We start from the raw sequence: 21,203 nt of genomic DNA on the forward strand, positions 1-21,203 counted from the left end.
ACAAAAGAAATCATCTCTGCGGTGTGGAATTATTTCAACAGAAATGCGGACAACTGGTGTCAAGCCATGTGTTGCCTTTGTCAAGCTGTAATAAGTAGGGGTAAGGACGTTAACCACCTAGGAACATCCTCCCTTATACGTCACCTGGACCGCATTCATCAGAAGTCAGTGACAAGTTCAAAAACTTTGGATGACAGCGAAAGCAGTCCACTGACCACTAAATCCCTTCCTCTTGTAACCAAGCTCCTGCAAACCACACCACCAACTCCCTCAGTGTCAATTTCCTCCTTAGACAGGAAAGCCAATAGTCCTGCAGGCCATGTCACTGTCAAGTCTGACGAGTCCTCTCCTGCCTGGGATTCCTCCGATGCATCTTTGAGTGTAACGCCTACTGCTGCTGGCGCTGCTGTTGTTGCTGCTGGGAGTCGATCGTCATCCCAGAGGGGAAGTCGGAAGACCACTTGTACTACTTCCAGTAAGCAATTGACTGTCCAACAGTCCTTTGTGAGGGAGATGAAATATCACAGCAGTCATCCTGCTGCAAAGCGGATAACTCAGGCCTTGGCAGCCTGGGTGGTGAGAAACGTGTTTCCGGTATCCACCGTTAATTCACAGACAACTACAGACTTGATTGAGGTACTGTGTCCCCGGTACCATATACCATCTAGGTTCCATTTCTCTAGGCAGGCGATACCGAAAATGTACACAGACGTCAGAAAAAGAGTCACCAGTGTCCTAAAAAATGCAGTTGTACCCAATGTCCACTTAACCACGGACATGTGGACAAGTGGAGCAGGGCAGACTCAGGGCTATATGACTGTGACAGCCCACTGGGTAGATGTATTGCCTCCCGCAGCAAGAACAGCAGCGGCGGCACCAGTAGCAGCATCTCGCAAACGCCAACTCGTTCCTAGGCAGGCTACGCTTTGTATCACCGCTTTCCATAAGAGGCACACAGCTGACAACCTATTACGGAAACTGAGGAACATCATCACAGAATGGCTTACCCCAATTGGACTCTCCTGGGGATTTGTGACATCGGACAACGCCACCAATATTGTGCGTGCATTATATCTGGGCAAATTCCAGCACGTCCCATGTTTTGCACATACATTGAATTTGGTGGTGCAGAATTATTTAAAAAACGACAGGGGCGTGCAAGAGATGCTGTCTGTGGCCCGAAGAATTGCGGGCCACTTTCGGTATTCAGCCACCGCGTGCCGAAGACTGGAGCACCAGCAAACAGTCCTGAACCTGCCCTGCCATCATCTGAAGCAAGAGGTGGTAACGAGGTGGAATGCAACCCTCTATATGCTTCAGAGTATGGAGGAGCAGCAAAAGGCCATTCAAGCCTATACATCTGCCTACGATATAGGCAAAGGAGGGGGAATGCACCTGACTCAAGCACAGTGGAGAATGATTTCAACGTTGTGCAAGGTTCTGCAGCCCTTTGAACTTGCCACACGTGAAGTCAGTTCAGACACTGCCAGCCTGAGTCAGGTCATTCCCCTCATCAGGCTTTTGCAGAAGAAGCTGGAGACATTGAAGGAGGAGCTAAAACAGAGCGATTCCGCTAGGCATGTGGGACTTGTGGATGGAGCCCTTAATTCGCTTAACCAGGATTCACGGGTGGTCAATCTGTTGAAATCAGAGCACTACATTTTTGCCACCGTGCTCGATCCTAGATTTAAAACCTACATTGTATCTCTCTTTCCGGCAGACACAAGTCTGCAGAGGTTCAAAGACCTGCTGGTGAGAAAATTGTCAAGTCAAGCGGAACGTGACCCGTCAACAGCTCCTCCTTCACATTCTCCCGCAACTGGGGCTGCGAGGAAAAGGCTAAGAATTCCGAGGCCACCCGCTGGCGGTGATGCAGGGCAGTCTGGAACGAGTGCTGACATCTGGTCCGGACTGAAGGACCTGCCAACGATTACTGACATGTCGTCTACTGTCACTGCATATGATTCTGTCACCATTGAAAGAATGGTGGAGGATTATATGAGTGACCGCATCCAAGTAGGCACCTCAGACAGTCCGTACATATACTGGCAGGAAAAAGAGGCAATTTGGAGGCCCTTGCACAAACTGGCTTTATTTTACCTAACTTGCCCCCCCTCCAGTGTGTACTCCGAAAGAGTGTTTAGTGCAGCCGCTCACCTTGTCAGCAATCGGCATACGAGGTTACTTCCAGAAAATGTGGAGAAGATGATGTTCATCAAAATTAATTATAATCAATTCCTCCGTGGAGACATTCACCAGAAATTGCCTCCAGAAAGTACACAGGGACCTGAGATGGTGGATTCCAGTGGGGACGAATTAATAATCTGTGAGGAGGTGGATGTACACAGTGAAAGGGGTGAGGAATCGGACGATGAGGAGGAGGTGGACATCTTGCCTCTGTAGAGCCAGTTTGTGCAAGGAGAGATTGATTGCTTCTTTTTTGGTGGGGGCCCAAACCAACCAATCATTTCAGTCACAGTCGTGTGGCAGACCCTGTCGCTGAAATGATGGGTTCGTTAAAGTGTGCATGTCCTGTTTATACAACATAAGGGTGGGTGGGAGGGCCCAAGGACAATTCCATCTTGCACCTCTTTTTTCTTTCATTTTTCTTTGCATCATGTGCTGTTTGGGGACTATTTCTTAAATCTGCCATCCTGTCTGACACTGCAGTGCCACTCCTAGATGGGCCAGGTGTTTGTGTCAGCCACTTGGGTCGCTTAGCTTAGCCATCCAGCGACCTCGGTGCACCTCTTTTTTTCTTTGCATCATGTGCTGTTTGGGGACTATTTTTTAAATCTGCCATCCTGTCTGACACTGCAGTGCCATTCCTAGATGGGCCAGGTGTTTGTGTCGGCCACTTGGGTCGCTTAGCTTAGCCACACAGCTACCTCATTGCACCTCTTTTTTTCTTTGCATCATGTGCTGTTTGGGGACTATTTTTTAAATCTTCCATCCTGTCTGACACTGCAGTGCCACTCCTAGATGGGCCAGGTGTTTGTGTCGGCCACTTGGGTCGCTTAGCTTAGTCACACAGCTACCTCATTGCACCTCTTTTTTTCTTTGCATCATGTGCTGTTTGGGGACTATTTTTTTAAATCTACCATCCTGTCTGACACTGCAGTGCCACTCCTAGATGGGCCAGGTGTTTGTGTCGGCCACTTGGGTCGCTTAGCTTAGTCACACAGCTACCTCATTGCGCCTCTTTTTTTCTTTGCATCATGTGCTGTTTGGGGACTATTTTTTAAATCTGCCATCCTGTCTGACACTGCAGTGCCACTCCTAGATGGGCCAGGTGTTTGTGTCGGCCACTTGGGTCCCTCAGCTTAGTCACACAGCTACCTCATTGCGCCTCTTTTTTTCTTTGCATCATGTGCTGTTTGGGGACTATTTTTTAAATCTGCCATCCTGTCTGACACTGCAGTGCCACTCCTAGATGGGCCAGGTGTTTGTGTCGGCCACTTGGGTCCCTCAGCTTAGTCACACAGCTACCTCATTGCGCCTCTTTTTTTCTTTGCATCATGTGCTGTTTGGGGACTATTTTTTTTTAAGTGCCATCCTGTCTGACACTGCAGTGCCACTCCTAGATGGGCAAGGTGTTTGTGTCGGCCACTTGGGTCACTTAGCTTAGTCATCCAGCGACCTCGGTGCAAATTTTAGGACTAAAAATAATATTGTGAGGTGTGAGGTGTTCAGAATAGACTGAAAATGAGTGGAAATTGTGGTTATTGAGGCTAATAATACTATGGTATCAAAATGACCCCCAAATTCTATGATTTAAGCTGTTTTTGAGGGTTTTTTGTAAAAAAAAAAACACCCGAATCCGACAAAAAAATTTCAGGGAGGTTTTGCCAAAATGCATCCGAATCCAAAACACGGCCGCGGAATCGAATCCAAAACCAAAACACAAAACCCGAAAAATTTCCGGTGCACATCACTAAAATTTGTTACATATTCATTTGGACAAACTAGTTTATTTTTGTAGTTTCTACATTTATATATACATTTTTATATGTAAGTAGTAGTTAACTTATTTTAATTTTGTGAAAAATCAGCCCTTGCCTTGGATCTATTGTGGGTCAGCTGCACCCTCAATAGTCTACACCTCCCAGACATGTACAGCTAGAAAAGTTTAGTGCACTCTTAAATACAATAACTAGTCTATAAGGATGGACTGCTTATTTATCAGGAGGGCATCTGCTCCCAATGCTACTCTAGTATGTGCTTTACAGTATGCCCTTTTATCACTTATATTTGTTTTTATTTTTAAGACAACTGCATTCCCTATAGATTAAAGCATTATACCTAGGCACACAACATAAATGCATAGTTCATTTAGATAGCTTGCATATATTTAGAGACAATTTAATACAGAATGGGTGAGCAAAATTATTCAAATACCATTGGGGTCCCAGAAAGAATAAAACCTCCCTGTAAAACGATGACTTAAAGCGATCTAATATTCCTAAAACAAGTCCTATTAATTCTGCTTGAGAACTGAGGCCAAGAAATGTCAGGCACTCTTTAATTGGAAGCAGCATGCAATGTGCAAGTTTTAAGAATATTTTAATTTCTTGGCCTTTAAACAACTCTGTATGTCATAATTATTTCTCTTTAGGTAACCAGAAAGAGGTATATGTACCAATTATACTAATTTTTAATCAACGCTTAAATGGTTCAATGATTTACATTGCACCAGTACTGGCTTCACCCAGTGATGCATATTCAATGCAGACTTTAAATCATATTCAAATTGCCCTACAAGTAAGGCAGTTTCCATAAGAGTACCTAAATTATTTTATGGAAATCATTCCTACAGCAAATATATTTAGAGATGATGTGGAAAATGTATCCACTTTGAAATGTCCTTCTTTATTTGCCCTTTAACTGCTAATAGTCCCAAGTAATCTTTGTCGGTTATAGAAAGTTTTTGTGTTTATATTCCGCACAAGAAATCCTTGGGTTAAAGTTGTGGCATAAATATGTATGAATGAGCCAGTATGACACTAAGGAAAGCTCTATAATAGACATATAAAAATCTAAATGACAAGTGTCTTTAATAATGATATTGTACCATGCTTTTTTATGTAAAACAGATAACCACAGCACTAGATTGTCATGAAGAAAAGGTCATTCAGGTTGGAAATTGATGTTGGACCTTGGATAGATGTACTGATGTTTTGAAATAATGTGACAAGTTGTATTGGAATTAATATGTCAATTAAAGTTTCCTTCAATCCCAATTACATACATACATTAAGCTTTATATTTAGTAACGTAAACTGAATCTACAGTGTGTATCTTAATCACTCAGTGATTACTTAATGGAGCAAACTCTTATTTTCCATTACACTGGAAGATGTATGTTAAAACCTATTTATATCAATTTATCAGGGTGTAAAATGTAATTCCCTTATGTAAGTAAATGATTTTGTTGCTGACAGCAGCAGAAGCTATTTAGACACACAAAACACCAATAACCAGGTTATTGTGGATCAACTCGTGTTACGGCTAGGTATGAAAGGGTCCCTGAAAAATAACCTGGGCCGAGTGACCCAGGACCCGGGTAGCAAGCAAGGTTGGACCTGGGAATGACTGGGTAACGGGGCAGTGTAAACAGGTGACCAGGGAATAACCCGCATCGAATCAGTGGTGTACACTGGGTCTGACCCGGGTTTGAACCATGTTCAAAATCTTAGGACAAACACGGGCATTTTGGTATACCAGAGGTATTAGTTGAAGCCAGGTGGACATGCCAAGATGAGGATGAGACTGCAGAGAATCCAGCAAAATGAGTAGCAGGTCGGCTGCATGCAGATGCGAGGTACTTAGTCACCATTAAGGTTGGAAATGAATATGTCACCAATCAAAGGGAGTGCATAGAAATGGGCAGAGTGCTGAGCAAGTGTGCCAGCAGTCTTATATAGCTGAGAAAGAGTAGAGCTGTAGAGACTAATGAGAAATTCTATCACAGCATTACAGTACAGTACAAAGAAGCAGTGAGATATCCTTTAGGCCAGTGTCTGAGTTAGAGACAGACATCAAAGTCACAAAGAGAGAGGCCTGTAGTTCGTCAGTATTGATCTGGTTGAAAATCCTATCTACAAAAAAAGTGTGAATGTATTCAATGGGAACGCTATCTCAGGAACACTCTAAGAATTGGTGAGAAAATTCTAAATGTTGCACCTATGCTCATCCAACGTGTATTTTATGGATATTATCTCTCATTGCAATCAAGTAGCATCTTAGTGCAGCCAAGTAGCATCTTTACAGTCTAAATTTACTAAAGCTTCTAAAAGTGAAAATAAGTGATGTTGCCCATAGCAACCAGACTCTCTCAATGATTTCTTTAGTACTGCCTAGAAAATTATAGAAAGAATATTTTCACTTCTAGAAGCTTTAGTAAATGTACCCCTTAGAGAGAGCTATTAATGTGAATAGGGCCATTTCAACCACTATAAAGCACTGCAAACTTCATATCCAAAAATGAAAGGCTTCCATTGTTCTCATTATCTTTTTAAAGGACCCCACTATGCACCTACAGAGTTTATAGTAACCCAGGTTACCAACAATAGGTCCACCTTCTTTAGAGTAAACACTACATGATATTATTGTCTAAAGGACATTATCCATTCAACTTATTCATTTAGTTTAGGAAAAAGTCATTTAATTGATCAGCATATCTATTTAAGTATACTGAAAGTGCATAATATTGATTGACCTGAATAATAAATCCACTTATATTATTGAAGTGTGACACAGCCTTCTTAGTTTATATCTATCATGTTGCAAACTAAGTAGCTCTGTAGGTTAATTTGAGAAACACATCCAATAGGTCTGTAAGTAGGTATTATATCTAGCATTAGATATACTGTACACTGATTAGCGATAACATTAAAACCACATGCCTAATATTTTCTAGGCTCCCCTCATACAGCCCTGGGGCCTTGACTCTGCAAGACCTCTGTAGGTGTCCTGTGGTATTTGGCACCAAGACGTTAGCAGTAGATCCTGTAAGTCCTGTAAACTGCCAGTGGTGCCTCCAAGGCTCAGACTTGTTTTTCCAGCACATCCTATGGTTGGATTGAGACTTGGGAATTTTGGAGGCCAAGTCATCGCTTGAACTCTTTGTCATGTTCCTTAAACCATTCATGAACAATTTTTGCAGTGTGGCAGGGTGCATTATCCTGTTGAAAGAGGCCACTGACATCAGGGAATACCATTGGCATCCAGGGATGTACAGTATTTGGTCTGCAACAATGTTTAGGTAGGTGGTATGTGTCATATTAACATTAACATGAATGCCAGGACCCAAGGTTTTTCAGCAGAACAGTGCCTAGAGCATCAAACTGCCTCAACCAGCTTACTTTTTTCCAATAATACATTCTGGTTCCATCTCTTCCCCAAGAAAACCTGGCCGTCCACATGATGTAAAAGAAAATATGTTTCTTCAGACCAAGCCACTGTCTTCCATTGCTCCAGTTCTGACTTACATGTAACCATTGTATGCACTTTTGGTGGTGGACAGTGGCCAGCAGAAGCAATGCAGACCCATATGCAGCAAGCTACAATGCACTAGGTGTTCTGATACTTTTCTATCATGACCAGCACTAACTTTGTTTGCCAATTTGTGCTACAGTAGGTCTTCTGTGCGATAGAATCAGATGGGCTAGCTTTCACTCCCTACGTGCATCAATGAGACTTGGCGGCCAATGACCCTGTCGCCAGTTCACTTGTTTTCCTTCCTTGGATCACGTTTGGAAGGTACTAATTACTGCTTATTGGGAACACCCCACCACAATACCTGCCAGTTTGATGATGCTCTGACACAGTTATCTAGCATCACAATTTGGCGCTTGTCGAAGTCGCTGAGATCCTTACACTTGCCCATTTAACCTGCTTAAAAAACATCAACTTCAAAAACTAAGTTCTCTCTTGCTGCCTAATATATCCCAGCCCTTGACAGGTGCCATTGTAACGATGTAAACAATGTTATTTACTGTACAGTACATAACCTGTCAGTGGTTTTACTATTATGGCTGATCGGTGTATAGTAAATTAGGGTTTAATATATTACATGTAATATTAATTGCTTTATTGAACCTTTGAAATAAATGTAAATATTGATTGCTCAAAAATTCTCTTTATACTGTGCTGGTTTGGCAGGCCCGGCGACAGGGGGGGTAAAATGAGACACCCGTACCGGGCCCCGACATTGTGAGGGGCCCCAAGGTTCGGGGCATTAACTATGGCGTTGAGCTGTGGCAGTGCGGCGGATAGTATGGGGTATAATTTAAAGGGATCGCACTGGCCGGAAGAGAGCTGTGGCACTGGAGAGTTGTTAACTCTGACGGTGGACCGTGCCCCCAGTCCCCAGTCCGTATCCCGTTGTATGTGTTAGATATCACGTGATGCATGCCTCCTCCCTGCCTCTCACAGTTCAGTTTTTGCAGTGGCGACGGTCCTAAGAGGAGCCCAGTCCAGGATCCAGGACTACAGAAGAAACAGCCCAGGCAGCGTGGAACTGGAGAATAGCAGTGATGTTTTGGTAAGTGACAGTAGTCAGAGTGTGGAAACGCTGTCTTGCAGTGTCTCTCAAGAGCCAGAGGATAAATTACAAAAAAAAACCCTCAGCTAATACTCACAATGCAATGCTATATCAAAGTGCAGTTATTGCTATTTTGATCCACTGTGCTCAGCCATAATGCAGCATGTTTTTATTACATTGCATAATGATATTAATTATATGTGTGTTTTTTTTAGAATATAAAAAAAAAACATTCAATATGCAATGTAATACACATACACTGCACTACCGCTGAGCACATGGCTAACACTATCTGCACTTTGAATAGAACTTCTCTAGCTGGTGGCAGTGACATTAGGGGTTTTTATTAATATTGTTGAATTGCCGTCATAATGTTATTTTAGAGTTAAATAAATAAGATTTTACCCACCGGTAAATCTATTTCTCGTAGTCCGTAGTGGATGCTGGGAACTCCGTAAGGACCATGGGGAATAGCGGCTCCGCAGGAGACTGGGCACAACTAAAGAAAGCTTTAGGACTACCTGGTGTGCACTGGCTCCTCCCTCTATGACCCTCCTCCAGACCTCAGTTAGGATACTGTGCCCGGAAGAGCTGACACAATAAGGAAAGGATTTGGAATCCCGGGTAAGACTCATACCAGCCACACCAATCACACCGTATAACTCGTGATATTATACCCAGTTAACAGTATGAAATATAACTGAGCCTCACTAACAGATGGCTCATAACAATAACCCTTTAGTTAGGCAATAACTATATACAAGTATTGCAGACAATCCGCACTTGGGATGGGCGCCCAGCATCCACTACGGACTACGAGAAATAGATTTACCGGTGAGTAAAATCTTATTTTCTCTGACGTCCTAGTGGATGCTGGAAACTCCGTAAGGACCATGGGGATTATACCAAAGCTCCCAAACGGGCGGGAGAGTGCGGATGACTCTGCAGCACCGAATGAGCAAACTCAAGGTCATCCTCAGCCAGGGTATCAAACTTGTAGACTCTTGCAAAATTGTTTGAACCCGACCAAGTAACAGCTCGGCAAAGTTGTAAGCCGAGACCCCTCGGGCAGCCGACAAAGAAGAGCCCACTTTCCTCGTGGAATGGGCTTTTACAGATTTAGGGTGCGGCAGTCCAGCCGCAGAATGTGCAAGTTGAATCGTGCTACAGATCCAGCGAGCAATAGTCTGCTTAGAAGCAGGAGCACCCAGCTTGTTGGGTGCATACAGGATAAATAGCGAGTCAGTTTTCCTGACTCCAGCCGTCCTGGAAACATATATTTTCAGGGCCCTGACTACGTCCAGTAACTTGGAGTCCTCCAAGTCCCACGTAGCCGCAGGCACCACAATAGGTTGGTTCACATGAAAAGCTGATACCACCTTAGGAAGGAATTGGGAACGAGTCCTCAATTCCGCCCTATCCATATGAAAATCAGATAAGGGCTTTTTCATGACAAAGCCGCCAATTCTGATACACGCCTGGCCGACGCCAAGGCCAACAGCATGACCACTTTCCACGTGAGGTATTTTAGCTCTACGGATTTAAGTGGCTCAACCCAATGCGACTTCAGGAAATCCAACACCACGTTGAGATCCCATGGTGCCACTAGAGGCACAAACGGGGGCTGAATATGCAGCACTCCCTTAACAAAAGTCTGAACTTCAGGCAGTGAAGCCAGTTCTTTTTGGAAGAAAATGTACAGAGCCGAAATCTGGACCTTAATGGAACCCAATTTTAAGCCCATAGTCACTCCTGACTGTAGGAAGTGCAGAAATCGACCCAGTTGAAATTCCACCAAGCAACATATTTTTGCCATATGCGGTGATAATATTTTGCGATCACATCTTTCCTAGCCTTAATCAGCGTAGGAATGACTTCCTCCGGAATGCCTTTTTCCTTTAGGATCCGGTTTTCAACCGCCATGCCGTCAAACACAGCCGTGGTAAGTCTTGGAACAGGCAGGGCCCCTGCTGCAGCAGGTCCTGTCTGAGCGGCAGAGGCCATGGGTCCTCTGAGATCATTTCTTGAAGTTCTGGGTACCAAGCTCTTCTTGGCCAATCAGGAACCACGAGTATAGTTCTTACTCCTCTCCTTCTTATTATTCTCAGTACCTTGGGTATGAGAGGCAGAGGAGGTAACACATACACCGACTGGTACACCCACGGTGTTACCAGAGCGTCCACAGCTATCGCCTGAGGGTCCCTTGACCTGGCGCAATATCTTTTTAGCTTTTTGCTGAGGCAGGACGCCATCATGTCCACCTGTGGCCTTTCCCAATGGTGTACAATCATTTTGAAGACTTCTGGATGAAGTCCCCACTCTCCCGGGTGGAGGTCGTGCCTGCTGAGAAAGTCTGCTTCCCAGTTGTCCACTCCGGGAATGAACACTGCTGACAGTGCTAACACATGATTTTCCGCCCATCGGAAAATCCTTGTGGCTTCTGCCATCGCCATCCTGCTTCTTGTGCCGCCCTGCTGGTTTACATGGGCGACCGCCGTGATGTTGTCTGACTGGATCAGCACCGGCTGGTGTTGAAGCAGGGTCTAGCCTGACTTAGGGCATTGTGAATGGCCCTTAGTCCCAGAATATTTATGTGTAGGGAAGTCTCCTGACTTGACCATAGTCCTTGGAAGCTTCTTCCCTGTGTGACTGCCCCCCAGCCTCGAAGGCTGGCATCCATGGTCACCAGGACCCAGTCCTGTATGCCGAATCTGCGGCCCTCTAGAAGATGAGCACTCTGCAGCCACCACAACAGCGACACCCTGGCCCTTGGAGACAGGGTTATCAGCCGATGTATCTGAAGATGCGATCCGGACCACTTGTCCAACAGATCCCACTGGAAGATCCTTGCATGGAACCTGCCGAATGGAATTTCTTCGTAAGAAGCTACCATCTTTCCCAGGACTCGTGTGCATTGATGCACCGACACCTGTATTTGTATTAGGAGGTCTCTGACTAGAGATGACAACTCCTTGGCCTTCTCCTCCGGGAGAAACCCTTTTTCCTGTTCTGTGTCCAGAACCATACGCAGGAACAGTAGACGCGTCGTAGGAACCAGCTGCGACTTTGGACTATTCAGAATCCAGCCGTGCTGTTGTAGCACTTCCCGAGATAGTGCTACTCCGACGAACAACTGCTCCCTGGACCTCGCCTTTATAAGGAGATCGTCCAAGTACGGGATAATTATAACTCCCTTTTTTCGAAGGAGTATCATCAATTCGGCCATTACCTTGGTAAATACCCTCCGTGCCGGGGACAGACCAACGGCAACGTCTGGAATTGGTAATGACAGTCCTGTACCACAATTTTGAGGTACTCCTGGTGAGGAGGGTAAATGGGGACATGCAGGTAAGCATCCTTGATGTCCAGTGATACCATGTAATCCCCTTCGTCCAGGCTTGCAATAACCGCCCTGAGCGATTCCATTTTGAACTTGAACCTTCGTATATAAGTGTTCAAGGATTTCAATTTTAGAATGGGTCTCACCGAACCCTCTGGTTTCGGTACCACAAACATTGTGGAATAGTAACCCCGGCCTTGTTGAAGGAGGGGTACCTTGATTATCACCTGCTGGAAGTACAGCTTGTGAATTGCCGCCAGTACTACCTCCCCTCGAGGGCAGCAGGCAAGGCTGATTTGAGGTAACGGCGAGGAGCAGTCGCCTCGAACTCCAGCTTGTATCCCTGTGATACTACTTGCAGAACCCAGGGATCCACCTGTGAGCGAGCCCACTGGTCGCTGAAGTTCCCGAGACGCGCCCCCACCGCACCTGGCTCCACCTGTGGAGCCCCAGCGTCATGCGGTGGACTCAGAGGAAGCGGGGGAATATTTTTTTATCCTGGGAACTGGCTGTCTGGTGCAGCTTTTTCCCTCTTCCCTTGTCTCTGTGCAGAAAAGAAGCGCCTTTGACCCGCTTGCTTTTCTGAAGCCGAAAGGACTGTACCTTATAATACGGTGCTTTCTTAGGCTGTGAGGAAACTTGAGGTAAATTTTTTTTTTCTTTCCCAGCTGTTGCTGTGGATACGAGGTCCCAGAGACCATCCCCAAACAATTCCTCACCCTTATAAGGCAGAATCTTCATGTGCCTTCTAAAGTCAGCATCGCCTGTCCACTGCCGGGTCCCTAATACCCTCCTGGCAGAATGGACATTGCATTAATTCTGGATGCCAGCCGGCAAATATCCCTCTGTGCATCCCTCATATATAAGACGACGTCTTTAATATGCTCTATGGTTAGCAAAATAGTATCCCTGTCCTGACAGGGTAATAGACCACGCTGCAGCAGCACTATTCATGCTGAGGCAAATGCAGGTCTCAGTATAGTACCTGAGTGTGTATATACAGACTTCAGGATAGCCTCCTGCTTTTTATCAGCAGGCTCCTTCAAAGTGGCCGTATCCTAAGACGGCAGTGCCACCTTTTTTGACAAACGTGCGAGCGCCTTATCCACCCTAGGGGATATCTCCCAACGTGACCTATCCTCTGGCGGGAAAGGGTACGCCATCAGTAACTTTTTAGAAATTACCAGTTTCTTATCGGGGGAACCCACGCTTCTTCACACACTTCTTTCACTCATCTGATGGGGGAACAAAACACTGGCTGCTTTTTCTCCCCAAACATAAAACCCCTTTTTTTGTGGTACCTGGGTTAATGTCAGAAATGTGTAACACATTTTTCATTGCCGAGATCATGCAACGGATGTTCCTAGTGGATTGTGTATATGTCTCAACCTCGTCGACACTGGAGTCAGACTCCGTGTCGACATCTGTGTCTGCCATCCGAGGTAGCGGGTGTTTTTGAGCCCCTGATGGCCTTTGAGACGCCTGGGCAGGCGCGGGCTGAGAAGCCGGCTGTCCCACAGCTGTTACGTCATCCAGCCTTTTATGTAAGGAGTTGACACTGTCGGTTAATACCTTCCACCTATCCATCCACTCTGGTGTCGGCCCCACAGGGGGCGACATCACATTTATTGGCATCTGCTCTGCCTCCACATAAGCCTCCTCATCAACCATGTCGACACAGCCATACCGACACACCGCACACACACAGGGAATGCTCTGACTGAGGACAGGACCCCACAAAGTCCTTTGGGGAGACAGAGAGAGAGTATGCCAGCACACACCAGAGCGCTATATAATGCAGGGATTCACACTACCCACAGTGATATTTCCCTTATAGCTGCTATAATACACAGATTTGCGCCTAAATTTAGTGCCCCCCCTCTCTTTTTAACCCTTTGAGCCTGAAAACTACAGGGGAGAGCCTGGGGAGCTGTCTTCCAGCTGCACTGTGAAGAGAAAATGGCGCCAGTGTGCTGAGGGAGATAGCCCCGCCCCTTTTTCGGCTGACTTCTCCCGCTCTTATAATCATGATGTGGCAGGGGTATTTTACACATATATAGCTTATTAGGCTATATTATGTGTGATTTGCCACTTTTAAGGTACTCTAATTGCTGCCCAGGGCGCCCCCCCCCCCCCCCCAGCGCCCTGCACCCATCAGTGACCGGAGTATGTGGTGTGCACAGGGAGCAATGGCGCACAGCTGCAGTGCTGTGTGCTACCTTAATGAAGACCGGAGTCTTCTGCCGCCGATTTCCAGGACCGTGTTCTTGCTTCTGGCTCTGTAAGGGGGACGGCAGCGCGGCTCCGGACGATCGAGGTCGGGCCCTGTGTTCGATCCCTCTGGAGCTAATGGTGTCCAGTAGCCTAAGAAGCCCAAGCTAGCTGCAAGCAGTTAGGTTCGCTTCTTCTCCCCTTAGTCCCTCGTAGCAGTGAGTCTGTTGCCAGCAGATCTCACTGAAAATAAAAAACCTAAAATAAACTTTCTTTTTCTAGGAGCTCAGGAGAGCCCCTAGTGTGCATCCAGCTCAGCCGGGCACAAGATTTTAACTGAGGTCTGGAGGAGGGTCATAGAGGGAGGAGCCAGTGCACACCAGGTAGTCCTAAAGCTTTCTTTAGTTGTGCCCAGTCTCCTGCGGAGCCGCTATTCCCCATGGTCCTTACGGAGTTCCCAGCATCCACTAGGACGTCAGAGAAACATTGGCCCTCATTCCGAGTTGTTCGCTCGGAGTTTTTCATCGCATCGCAGTGAGAATTCTCTTAGTGCGCATGCGCAATGTTCGCACTGCGACTGCGCCAAGTAACTTTACTATGAAGAAAGTAAGTTTACTCACGGCATTTTCATCGCTCCGACGTTCGCATTGTGATTGACAGGAAATGGGTGTTACTGGGCGGATGGACGGCGTTTTAGGGGCGTGTGGCTGGAAACGCTACCGTTTCCGGAAAAACCGCAGGAGTGGCCGGAGAAACGGTGGGAGTGCCTGGGCGAACGCTGGGTGTGTTTATGACGTCAGCCAGGAACGAAAAGCACTGAACTGATCGCACAGGCAGAGTAAGTCTGAAGCTACTCAGAAACTGCTAACTCGTTTGTAATCGCAATATTGCGCGTACGTCGGTCGCAATTTTAAGAAGCTAAGATTCACTCCCAGTAGGCGGCGGCTTAGCGTGTGTAACTCTGCTACATTCGCCTTGCGAGCGAACAACTCGGAATGAGGGCCATTATGCGAGAAATTCAACAATACAGGTTGAGTCTCCCTTATCCAAAATGCTTGGGACCAGAGGTATTTTGGATATCGGATTTTTCCGTATTTTGGAATAATTGCATACCATAGTGAGATATCATGGTGATGGGACCTAAATCTAAGCACAGAATGCATTTATGTTACATATACACCTTATACACACAGCCTGAAGGTCATTTAAGCCAATATTTTTTATAACTTTGTGCATTAAACAAAGTGTGTCTACATTCACACAATTCATTTATGTTTCATATACACCTTATACACACAGCCTGAAGGTCATTTAATACAATATTTTTAATAACTTTGTGTATTAAAAAAAGTTTGTGTACATTGAGCCATCAAAAAACAAAGGTTTCACTATCTCACTCTCACTCAAAAAAGTCCGTATTTCGGAATATTCCGTATTTCGGAATATATGGATATGGGATACTCAACCTGTATTAATAAAAATACTAATGTCACTGGTAGAGGACTTCTATTCAAAGTGCAGATAATGTATTATGGCCCACTTTACTCGGCAGTAGTGCAGTGTATGTATAGTAACATCCCTAACTGTGTGGAGTTTGTATATTCTCCCCATGCTTGTGTGGGTTTCCTCTGGGTACTCCAGTGTCCTCCCACACTTCAAAAATATACTGTGTAAATCAGTGTGTGTACATGTGTTTAGTTCAGACTAGATAGGCCAAGAGGTTCCTAGCTGCCGTCAAATTCTCTGTTTCTTTGTGTACACCTGAACAATACACCTATATGGCAATACATTTATTGGCACATGCAGGGGAGGGATGTGTGGATCTGGGGTTAAGGTTGGGTGGGGGAGGTGGTTGGAGGGAAGAGGGGGACCCCAGAGGTATCAGTGTACCGGATTTCTGTTTCCGGCCCTGCTGTTTGGGAACTTTTATGTAAAAACTGAAGAAAAGGATACCAAGACTCAAAGATGATAATGCCACCATGAAGACACCGCCAGCTTTCCACCTCTATAACCCCTCACCTTCTGTGTATTTTATATATATATATATATATGTGCCAAAAAATTGAAGAAGCAGGGAGCGCCAATAGTGCATTAAAAGAGTACAGGAATTTTATTTAAAAAGTCCAAATTGGTGACAAGTAGAACCCGTACCATAAAAGGCGGTCAAACCACCGCTCGTATAACCGGCATATAATTTACCCCACCGTGCGAACGGAATATTCTTAATTCCAAATCCAAACGTCAGACCCCGCCCATACGCGTTTCGTCATTCGACTTCGTCAGTAGGCCTGGTCTTTTTTGTTCACAGCAGTTGTATCAATCCTCACAGTTGGGTGTCTGCATTTGCATCGCCTGTAGCATGCACCAAATGCTACAGGCGATGCAAATGCAGACACCCAACTGTGAGTGTCTGCATTATGGGCGTGGTCTGACGTTTGGATTTGGAATTAAGAATATTCCGTTCGCACGGTGGGGTAAATTATATGCCGGTTATACGAGCGGTGGTTTGACCGCCTTTTATGGTACGGGTTTTACTTGTCACCAATTTGGACTTTTTAAATAAAATTCCTGTACTCTTTTAATGCACTATTGGCGCTCCCTGCTTCTTCAATTTTTTGGCAGGACTACCACCCGTCCGGGATCGGGTAACATTGGGGAGGCGACAGCTGGAAATCCCAGAAGTGCGTACTGACAAACTTCTTCCACCAAATAATATTGGCAGTCAGTGAATTTGAGGAACATTGCTCCTAGTTTATCTTTGGACTTGTAGTTCCACGGGACTTTCCATATATATTCATATCAAAAACAAAAAAAGCTTTTACCTTGTTATTTGCGCTCATACTATCTGTTCATATATATATATATATATATATATACACACACACACACTTTTTGAATGGACACAAGTGTAAAATAGAGTTACTGTATGGTAGACTTACCATTGTTAACTCTCTTTCTGCGAGGTACATTGGTTCCACAGGAAAACATCGGGGTGTAGAGTGGATCTTGATCCACATGCACCAACAGGTGCTTTAGAATGTCCCAGGATGCACTGGGGCCTCCCCTATAAACCCTGCCTCCAGGCACTGGAGATCAGCTTTGTTAACCAGTCTAATGCAGGAGCAGGCAAGAGAGAAGGCAGGTGTTAGTCACATAGAACCACATTCTCACGACAGAAGGTACCAGCGGCTACTGCCATACAAACACATAGAAGCAAGGTGCGTCAGGGTGGGTGCCCGGTGGAACCAGAAAGAACCTCGCAGAAAGAGAGTTAACAATGGTAAGTCTACCATAACTCTATTTTCTGCAGCAGGATACATCGGTTTCCAGAAGAAAACATCTGGGATGTCCTAAAGCAGTTCCTTAAGGGAGGGGATGCGCCTTAGCGGGTATGAGAACCCGGCATCCAAAGGAAGCATCCTGGGAGGTGGCTGTATCAAAGGTATAGAACCTAATGAATGTGTTCACTGAGGACCACATAACCGCCTTGCACAATTGTTATGCAAACGCGACACGACGGGGCGCCCAAAAAGGGCAATCAGACCGAGTAGAATGGGCTGCAATAGCAGCAGGAGTTGGGAGTCCAGCCTGCGCATAAACTTGTGCAATCCCCATTCTAATCCATTGGGCACAAGTTTGCTTATTTGCAGGCCAGCCAAGCCAGTCTGGCCAGGCCTGTGTAGAGACAAGGGCCCTGCATGAGAAGGTCCAGGCGCTGAGGAAGTAGAAGGGGGTTCTCTGTCGACTGAGAACCAAAGCCTTCGAGGTCACGCTGGGGCGACTAGAAGTAGTATTCCTCCTCCTTGTTTAAATGTCCATAGTACCCCGGGCAGGAGCGACACTGGAGGGAACATGTAAGGCAGCCGAAAATGCTGCTTGAGGATCCCTTGTCCTTGATCCGAAGACCAGAACCTTGTGATTGTGTCGAGACGCCCTCAGGTCTACGTCTGGTAGGCCCCATCTGTCCACTAGGAGTTGAAAGTCTTCTGGATGAAGTCTCCACTCTCCAGCGCGCACGTCTTGGCGACTGAGGAAGTCCACTTACCAGTTCAGGACTCCTGGAATGAATACTGCCGATATCGCTGGCAAATGGTGTTCCGCCCAACACAGGATTTTTTACACTTCCATCATTGCCAAGCGGCTTCGAGTGCCGCCTTGATGGTTTATGTATGCCACCGTGGTGTTGTCTGACCGTACTTGAACAGGCCTGTTCTGTACCAGAGACAGGGTGAGATAACACTTTGATCACTGCCCTCAGCTCCAGACTGTTTATGGGAGGAGTGATTCCTCCTTCATCCAGCAACCCTGAAACGAGTGTTGCTCCAACACCACACCCCATCCCCTCAGATTGGCATCCGTTGTCAGCGTGACCCAGTCGGGGACAGCCCTTGCTTAATCGCCGGTCCTGTAACCACCAGGTCAGCGACTGATGAACCGCCGGAGTTAAAGTGATCATCTGAGATCTGAACCAATGAGGTTGGCCAACCCACTTTAGAAGGGTTAACCTCTGTAATGGGCGGGAATTAAATTGAGCGTACGCTACCATGTCAAATGCCGACACCATAAGGCCAAAAACTTGCATCGCCGAGTGTATCGACACTCTGTGGTCATAAAGGAAGCATTTTATCCTCTCCTGAAGTTTCAGAACCTTTTCTGGGGACAGAAAAAGCCTTTGATTGTGTGTGTCCAGAAGTGCCCCCAAGTGCACCATGCTCTGAGCTGGGACCACCGATGACTTCTTCCAATTAATAAGCATGGGCTTACAGGAAGTTTACCAACAGATGACTGAGGAGGACATCGTAGGAATTTGACAGAATCAGTAGGTCGTCCAGATACGGCAGGATTCTTATCCCCTGGCGATGGAGATGTGCCGTCATCATGGCCATGACCTTGGTGAAAATCAGAGGAGCCGTAGCCAGTCCAAATGGTAGAGCCTGGAATTGAAAGTGTAGGTTGCCAATAACAAACCACAGAAACTGCTGGTGTGACATGGCAATAGGTATATGTAGGTATGCATCCTGTATATCCAGGGATGCCATATAATCTCCCGGTTCCGTAGCCAGTACAATTGAGCACAGTGTTTCCATACGAAACCTGGACACTCTCACAAACTTGTTAAGGGATTTGAGGTTGAATATAGGCCAGAATTACACATTTGGTTTCGGGACTAGAAACAGGGTCCAGTAATAAGCTCTGCCGCTCTGGGACTGAGGTACCGGAACAACCACTCCTGTATTCAGGATGGAACTGACACTCGTTTGCAAAGCTTGCGCCTTTAATGGATCCGAATGAAGAAACGTGGTGCAAAACTGGCAAGGGGGACATCTCATGAAGGAGACGGCGTACCTGTGAGGGACAACTTCCAGCACCCATGCATCTGAAGTGTTCTTTAACCAGACCTGGGTGAACTGCAGAAGTCAGCCTCCCACCCTGGGGTCCCCCAGGAGGAGGCCTGTCCGTCATGCAGCAGGCTTGTCTCTAGAAGCAGGCTGAAGGGCTGCTCAGGATTGTTTAGCCTTGGGCCCTGTGGGTTTTGGGAGCACGACATTGTCTTGGGTATGCCTGACCTGTTGCTTTCCCTTGAGGCCGAAAGGAACAAAAGGTGGTACCTTTTGCCTTCCATGCAGCAGGATAAGTATTTGGGAGGAAAGCAGTCTTAGCAGCTTCTAACTCAGACACAATTTTATTCAGGTCTTCACCAAACAAAATGTCCCCATTGAAGGGGAGTACCTCCAAGGTCTTTTTGGAGTCCAGGTCCACCTTCCATGACCTCAACCACAGAATACGGTGAGCCAGGACAGATGTAGATGACGCCTTGGCCGCCAGCACACTTGCCTCAGAGGACGCCTCCTGAATGTAATAGGCGGCGGTGGTGGTAATGCGAGACAGGTATTGTCTGGCACTGTCAGATATATCCGTGGGCAACTCTTCCTCTAATTCCTGAACCCATGCTTCAACACACTAGAGGCTCATCCAACTTTGATGTAATGTCCTTAAAACAAGTCAAAATGAGGCTCAGTAGTGTGTGTGGCCTCCACGTGCCTGTATGACCTCCCTACAACGCCTGGGCATGCTCCTGATGAGGTAACGGATGGTCTCCTGAGGGATCTCCTCCCAGACCTGGACTAAAGCATCCGCCAACTCCTGGACAGTCTGCGGTGCAACGTGGCGTTGGTGGATGGAGCGAGACATGATGTCCCAGATGTGCTCAGTTGGATTCAGGTCTGGGGAACGGGCGGGCCAGTCCATAGCATCAATGCCTTCGTCTTGCAGGAATTGCTGACACACTCCAGCTACATGAAGTCTAGCATTGTCTTGCATTAGGAGGAACCCAGGGCCAACCGCACCAGCATATGGTCTCACAAGGGGTCTGAGGATCTCATCTTGGTACCTAATGGCAGTCAGGCTACCTCTGGTGAGCACATGGAGGGCTGTGCGCCCCCCCCAAAGAAATGCCACCCCACACCATTATATACCCACTGCCAAACCGGTCATGCTGGAGGATGTTGCAGGCAGCAGAATGTTCTCCTTGGCGTCTCCAGACTCTGTCACATCTGTCACATGTGCTCAGTGAGAACCTGCTTTCATCTGTGAAGAGCACAGGGCGCCAGTGGCGAATTTGCCAATCTTGGTGTTCTATGGCAAATGCCAAATGTCCTGCACGGTGTTGGGCTGTAAGCACAACCCCCACCTGTGGACGTCGGGCCCTCATACCACCCTCATGGAGTCTGTTTCTGATCGTTTGAGTAGACACATTCACATTTGTGGCTTGCTGGAGGTCATTTTGCAGGGCTCTGGCAGTGCTCCTCCTGTTCCTCCTTGCACAAAGGCGGAGGTATTGGTCCTGCTGCTGGGCTGTTGCCCTCCTACGCCCTCCTCCACGTCTCCTGATGTACTGGCCTGTCTCCTGGTAGCGCCTCCATGATCTGGACACTACGCTGACAGACACAGCAAACCTTCTTGCCACAGCTCGCATTGATGTGCCATCCTGGATGAGCTACACTACCTGAGCCACTTGTGTGGGTTGTAGACTCCGTCTCATGCTACCACTAGAGTGAAAGCACCGCCAGATTTCAAAAGTGACCAAATCATCAGCCAGAAAGCATA

At 46.5% G+C, this 21,203-nt stretch overlaps 1 protein-coding gene across 2 annotated transcripts in view; it reads right to left on the reverse strand.

Moving 5' to 3' along the window:
- The window catches only part of SLIT3 (slit guidance ligand 3), a 1,129,203-nt gene that overhangs the window by 336,773 nt on the left and 771,227 nt on the right, over nucleotides 1-21,203 (reverse strand). The gene's annotated exons all lie outside the window — the stretch shown is intronic.

The sequence above is a fragment of the Pseudophryne corroboree genome, chromosome 6, assembly GCF_028390025.1.
Source record: "Pseudophryne corroboree isolate aPseCor3 chromosome 6, aPseCor3.hap2, whole genome shotgun sequence".
In the NCBI taxonomy this organism is placed as follows: Eukaryota; Metazoa; Chordata; class Amphibia; order Anura; family Myobatrachidae; genus Pseudophryne; species Pseudophryne corroboree.